Below are 6,150 nucleotides of genomic sequence, written 5' to 3'. Positions count from 1 at the left end.
CGGCTTCCACCAAATGGAAGGATGGCACACCAAGCTCCCTTAATGCTCTGCAAAGCATAAAGGGGACATCATCATTCCACAAAAACTTACAAAGGAGAGATGGGGAGTAATCATGCAAAAACTAAAACAAAATACAAAGAGAACACAAAAACTAGAAAATAAAGTCTAAACAATAAAATAAAGTCTCCATGCTAATCATTGTCCTTAGAATTAGGTCTCTCATCACAACATGACATCTTGTTCCATGTGGTCACCCGTGTGGTGCAAATATCACTCCATGGTTGATTGTCAATTTCTTCATCCACAACATTACTAAGAAACATGAAAAACCCAATCAAGCATAGAGGAATCCAATATAATTCAAAATGTAGTGCATGGGATGAAAAAACAATGAAAAATATGATGTATCGTGTCCATATGGCCATATGGGGGCCGTATGGGTACTGTTCATTTCGAAAGAACCTCCCCAAAAACATGAAAATCGAAAAATGTTTTAGATAAATTCAAGGGAGACTTCATCCATAACAATCACACCATCCAAAACCAAGAAAAATGCTAAAGAAATTCCACACAAAAGCTCCAAGAATGCCCAAGAAATGAAAAAGATAAAACTAGAGCATTGAAAAAGCATACCGACAAAATCTTGAGAAAACTAGCTTTAAACTCGAGGAAAACTACTAGATCGATGTCTCAAATGGATCGTAGGGAGAAGATTTAGGAGGAAAAAATATGAGCGATTTGGCCAAGAAATGAGTGAGAGAAGAGAAAAAGTCGGTGGAAAAAGAGAAAAGAAGAGAATGGAAGAAAGAGAAGAAGAGAGATGAGGGTTAAATGGGCAAGAACGAGGCCATGCAGCCCCCATCATGAGCCCGTATGGGGGCCGTGTAGGCCGAGGCTCTTCTCGGGTGTTAGGGATGGCATCCCGGACGGCGATGTAGAGGCCGATATGGATCCGTCTGAGGACAAAGCCGAGGCTGCATTTTGGTGCCCCAAATGTCAGCAAAAGCTCCATCACGGAGTTATGGATGGCCGCATGACTAAATTGCTTTCTAAACCCAAAACCTACTTCAAATGATGTAAAGAATGGAAATATGGCAGCTTGAGGAGACTTCTCAAGAAATGGATGAGAATGAATAGAAAGCTGACGGTCTAGTGCGTGAGATGACACCTAAAGGCATAGGGTTTCTCAAGAGATGCTGCGATTAGTACCACGATAGATCGTGAGAGCAGTGTGCATGAGATGCGTGAGCATGGACTTGTTACAAGCAAAGCAAACAAGCGATGCATATCAGAGTAAAGGCTGAGACTAGGACCTAAGTACTGAAGATGTACAGAAGCACGAGATGCTTGGGTTTGCCTCCGAAGGCGCTTGTTTAACGTCAGGCCTGATGCCTTATTCCTTACCTAGGAGGCTTGAAAATGGTGTGTGACATCCTGGCTACATGTGGCATGGCTACTTCCATGAGAAAATAATTACCTTCCGGGATGATGAGCTTGTCACGGACCTTGGACATGGTACCTTTTGAGCCTCAAAGGGGAAGCGTTTGGGCCGTTTATGCAGCGTCGTGAGCTTAGGTGAGGTCATTTGACGCTAGAGCATCCTCTCCTTCTATTCCACCCCAGTAAGATCTCCTTCAGCGGTCTAGAAAATTGTATAGGGCATCAGAAATTTCTTCGTTTGGGGAGTTGCTCAAAAGCAAGGCATGGGTGGATTTTTGCATCGTTAATGACCTGAACTTATTCAAAAAGTAAAAACAAGTCTAAGAAATATGATAATTGAAATGAACTAAGACCTAGAATACAAAAAATGCAAGCAAACACCACCGAACACATGGGTTGCCTCCCAAGAAGCGCTTGTTTAACGTCACGAGCCTGACGTACCTCATTCCTTACCTCATGGGGGTTCAAAGAGTTTGATGCCACCCCCGGTTTCCTTTGTAGCATTGTTTCGTCCTGGTAAATACAGTGACAACATTGAAAAGACCTCAAATTGCTCATGAGTAGAGAGGGGTGAAAAATTTACCTTTCCTCCATGACAAGTGGGGTGATGAAGCTTGTTACCTTTCTTCTTTCTCCCATGAGTCTCCCTCCACATATTCTTGACAAATGACTCTTTTTTCTCTTTTTCCTTAGCATTAGTGTAGGACACCCTCTCTTTTGGTTGCTTCAAATTATGAGAAGTCGGGTGTTGGTGAGGTTCTCATTGTTCTTCATTCTCCAACTCTCCCAAGTATTCATCCAAGGGATTTATAGAGAGCACCTCCTGCACACAATCAGAAATCAATCTATCAGTTTCATCAACAAAGTAAAGTGTGTCATCATGATCTAAAGAATGTTTCATGGCGGCCGGTAAAGTGTACACCACTTCCTCTTCTCCGACTCTTAACGTTAACTTTCCTCCTTTCAAGTCAATCAAGGCACCCGAGGTGTTGAGGAATGGTCGGCTAAGAATCAGTGGTATCTCCACGTCTTCATCTATGTCCATGATGACAAAATCCATGGGAAAAACAAATTTGTCCACTCGGACAATTACATCTTCAACAATCCCACGAGGTTTTCTTGTTGATCGATCCGCCAATTGTAAGGTCATCCTCGTGGGCCTCAACTCATCCAAGCCAAGTTTCAAATACATGGTGTAGGGCATGACGTTTATGCTAGCCCCCGAATCCGCTAGAGCATTTTCTTGGATTCCACCTTCAAGCATGCACGGGATAATGAAGCTTCCCGGATCTTTCAACTTTTGTGGGAGCTTCTTTTCTAGAATGGCCGAGCAATTCCCCGTAAGCTCAATCGTGCCCTCTTCCTCCAACTTTCTCTTGTTTGTGAGGAGCTCTCTTAAGAACTTGGCATATTTCGGCATTTGACTCAACGCTTCAACTATCGGGATGTTCAAGTGAAGTTGTTTGAAGATGTTGATGAATTTTCTGAAATGAATATCCTCCTTGTCATGCTTTAATCTTGTTGGATAGGGGATTGGAGGCTTGTATTCGGATGATTCTGACTGTCTTTGTTGTTGGGCCTTGTTATATTTTCCTTGATTTTTGTCTTCACTACTTCCTTCAACTAGCTTGGGGTCTTCCCGGAGGCTACCCCACTTTTCTTGACACTTGGGTCAACTTCGACCCTTGTCTCCACTTGCCTCCCACTTCTAAGAGCAATGGCCTTTAAGTGCTCCCTTGTATTTTCTTCCGTGTTACTTGGAAGACACCCTAGGGGACGTTCAGAATTTGCCTTTGCGAGTTCCCCTACTCGATGCTCAAGTGACTTCACCGAAGCTTGGAAGTTTCTCAAAATAGAACCTATTTTCTGTGAACTGTTCGGCGTGCTGAGTGAGCTGAGCATTCACCTTGCCAAATTGTGCATCCATGCTATTGGTTAGGCTATTGAACCTGTCATTAGTACTAAGCATGAACTTGGCAAGGACCTCTTCAGTAGAAAACTTCCTCTCCAAGGCCGGTTGTTGGAATTGATATCCTTGAGATGGTGCACCTCTTTGTTGCTGTTGGCCTTGGTTCCATGAAAAAATTTGAGTGGTTCTTCCACCCTGGATTGTAAGTTGAGCTATATGGGTTCCCTTGACTTCGTTGCCCTCCAATATAGTCACTATTCTCAATGGACTCAACTGAGGAGCTAGCAATTGGACATTGGGTTGCATCATGGCCACCACCACAAGTGCTACAATTCATCACTGATTCTGACCTCGAACTACTTTCCATGAGAAGATCAAGCTTCTGAGTCAACACATCAACTTTTGTGGCCAAGGCATCATGGCTACTAACTTCGTAAAGCCCAGCAGTCTTTTGTGTAGATCCTCTTGAGGCCCAATGTGATTCATTGCTTGCCATAGACTCAAGTAATTGCTCGGCCTTATCGGGATACTTGTTGCTAAGGGAACCACCCGCTGCGGCATCAATGAGTTGGCGAGTAGCATAATTCAGCCCATTATAAATTATTTGTACTCACATCCATGAGGCAAAACCATGGTGGGGGCACCTTCTAAGGTGATCCTTGAATCTCTCATAGGCTTCAAACAATGTTTTGGACTCCCCTTATTTAAAGGCTGAAATTTCTTGACTCAACTTCGCCGCTTTGCTTGGCGGAAAATATCTCCCAAGGAACTTCTCAACCATATCCTTCCATGTTTTAATAGACCCTAGAGACAATGATGTAAGCCAACGATAAGCTCCATCTCTCAAACTAAATGGAAATAGTCTCAAACGGATCGCATCGTCGGACACCCCCCATTAATCTTGAATGTAGAGCAAATTTGGAGGAACCGGGAAAGGTGGTCATGTGCATCTTCATTTGCCAGACCATTGAATTGAACCAAGTTCTGGACCATGCCAATTGTACTCACTTTAATTTCAAAGTTGTTGGATGCCACGGCCGGTGCTTGAACACTAAACTCATCTCCCGTGATTTGGGGTCTTTCATACTCGGATAGAGTGCGTCGCTCTTCGGCCACGATTGAAGACTCTCTATCCTCAATTTCAATGTTCAGTGAACCCGATCCTTCACCAACCCCTCTCAATCTCCGATGCAGAGTTCTTTCAATTTCACTATCCGGTGTAATCAATGTAGATGGATTTGAGCATGTCATGCACAGTACCTTGCAAAACTGAGAAAGATGATAGAAAGTTGAGATTAAAGGGAAAGAAAAATAACAACAAAAAATGAGTAAAGAATGAAATGGCTAAAGTAATAATCTAAAAGATTCCAAGAATTCCATAAAGATCCTCGGCAACGGCGCCAAAAATTTGATTGCTTCCCCGAAAGTGTACGGGATCGCCATGTAATACCTCGCGTGAAGACGTGAGGATCGTATTCCATGGGGCTAAGGATCTCCTATTACTCATTCTCGAGCTATTATGTAGCCTAAGATCTCAAGTGATGTATTTTTACTCTACTAAATGTAATTAAAGCTCAAACGAGATTATGACCAAATTAGAGAGAACAAGCAATAAGCAAGCAAGAAAATCAATGAGATGCAAAGGCCTATGGATGTCGATCCCCTTGAGGGGTTATCATGCAACATGGATGATGATCTAAAGATGAAAGGGAAAAATGGACCATGAGATTCCAAGATTAGAACAACCGCAATTTCTCGGCGATTGAACCCTATTCCCATATGAACATAGATAGGAATTTCTTCCAAATCTACATTCCTATGATTGCATTGAGTACGAGGAAATCTCACTTAGGATTAAACCTACTCTTCTTCTGATTAAACCTACATGGAGGGCTGCCAAACACCTGATTTCTCGGCGTGATGATACAAGCATCCCCTTTTAATCCATTCATGACCTAATACATGCGAGCAAGTTACATCTACATGCATCATTCATAAAAGAGCTACGGATTTCTCCTTAGTGTAGCACTTAGCATGAAAACAATGGATTAAATCTCAAAATTACCCAAGCATGGAATTAACAAGTTATCATCCAACATACATGATAAAACCCCCCCAAAGGTTCACCAACACCCGGTGGCCTTGGGGGTCTAGTATGTCATCATCCCACAACAAGCAATACAAACAAGCAAAACATGAAACAAAAGCATAAATGGCACTCCCTAGATGAAATGGTGAAGGAGGAGGTGAAGAATGTGCCGAATGACGCTTTCCCCGCCAAAGGAGTGCCAAATGACGCTTCCTCTAGCCGTGTGTCTCCTTCCTTCAAATCGTGGTAAATCTCCCCTTGAATGATGTTGACTTCTTGCCTTGAGAGTCTTGGACCTTGGGCTTGAATGATCTTCTAGCTTCCTTGCCCTTCTTCTCCTTCCCAAGGTCTCCCAAAATCTCCAAAGTGATCTCCCCAAAATCGTCCAAGAAAAGGTCCAGCAAAATGTCCCTTTTTCTGCTCTAAAAGTTGGTATTTATATCCCACGAGGCATATGGGTCGTATGGGGGTCGTATAGCACCCAAAAACCCTAGATTCGCGATCCATACGGGGTGCATACGGCCCCCATACTGGGTAGTATGGAAATCAGGGGCAACACCCCAAATCAATCCAGTGCATAGCAGATCACGGCCCCCATACTCGGGTAGTATGGGGGTAGTATGAAATTCCTGTTTTTTCTCTTTTCGCCCAAATGATATCTTCTTGTTCTCCATGGCTTCCTTATGCCCTACAAAGCAAATTATAGACAATG

The 6,150-nt window shown here is 43.1% G+C and overlaps 1 non-coding gene across 1 annotated transcript; it reads left to right on the top strand.

Moving 5' to 3' along the window:
- Positions 1-3,975: 3,975 nt before the first annotated feature.
- LOC120256265 lies at positions 3,976-4,082 on the top strand. The gene has a single exon (XR_005535248.1). It is a non-coding gene; the product is annotated as a small nucleolar RNA R71 (small nucleolar RNA).
- Positions 4,083-6,150: the final 2,068 nt, after the last annotated feature.

This window comes from Dioscorea cayenensis, unplaced genomic scaffold, assembly GCF_009730915.1.
Source record: "Dioscorea cayenensis subsp. rotundata cultivar TDr96_F1 unplaced genomic scaffold, TDr96_F1_v2_PseudoChromosome.rev07_lg8_w22 25.fasta BLBR01001364.1, whole genome shotgun sequence".
NCBI classification, from domain to species: domain Eukaryota; kingdom Viridiplantae; phylum Streptophyta; class Magnoliopsida; order Dioscoreales; family Dioscoreaceae; genus Dioscorea; species Dioscorea cayenensis.
Note: the sequence above shows the minus strand (reverse complement) of the source record. Positions and strands in the feature narration are given on the sequence as shown.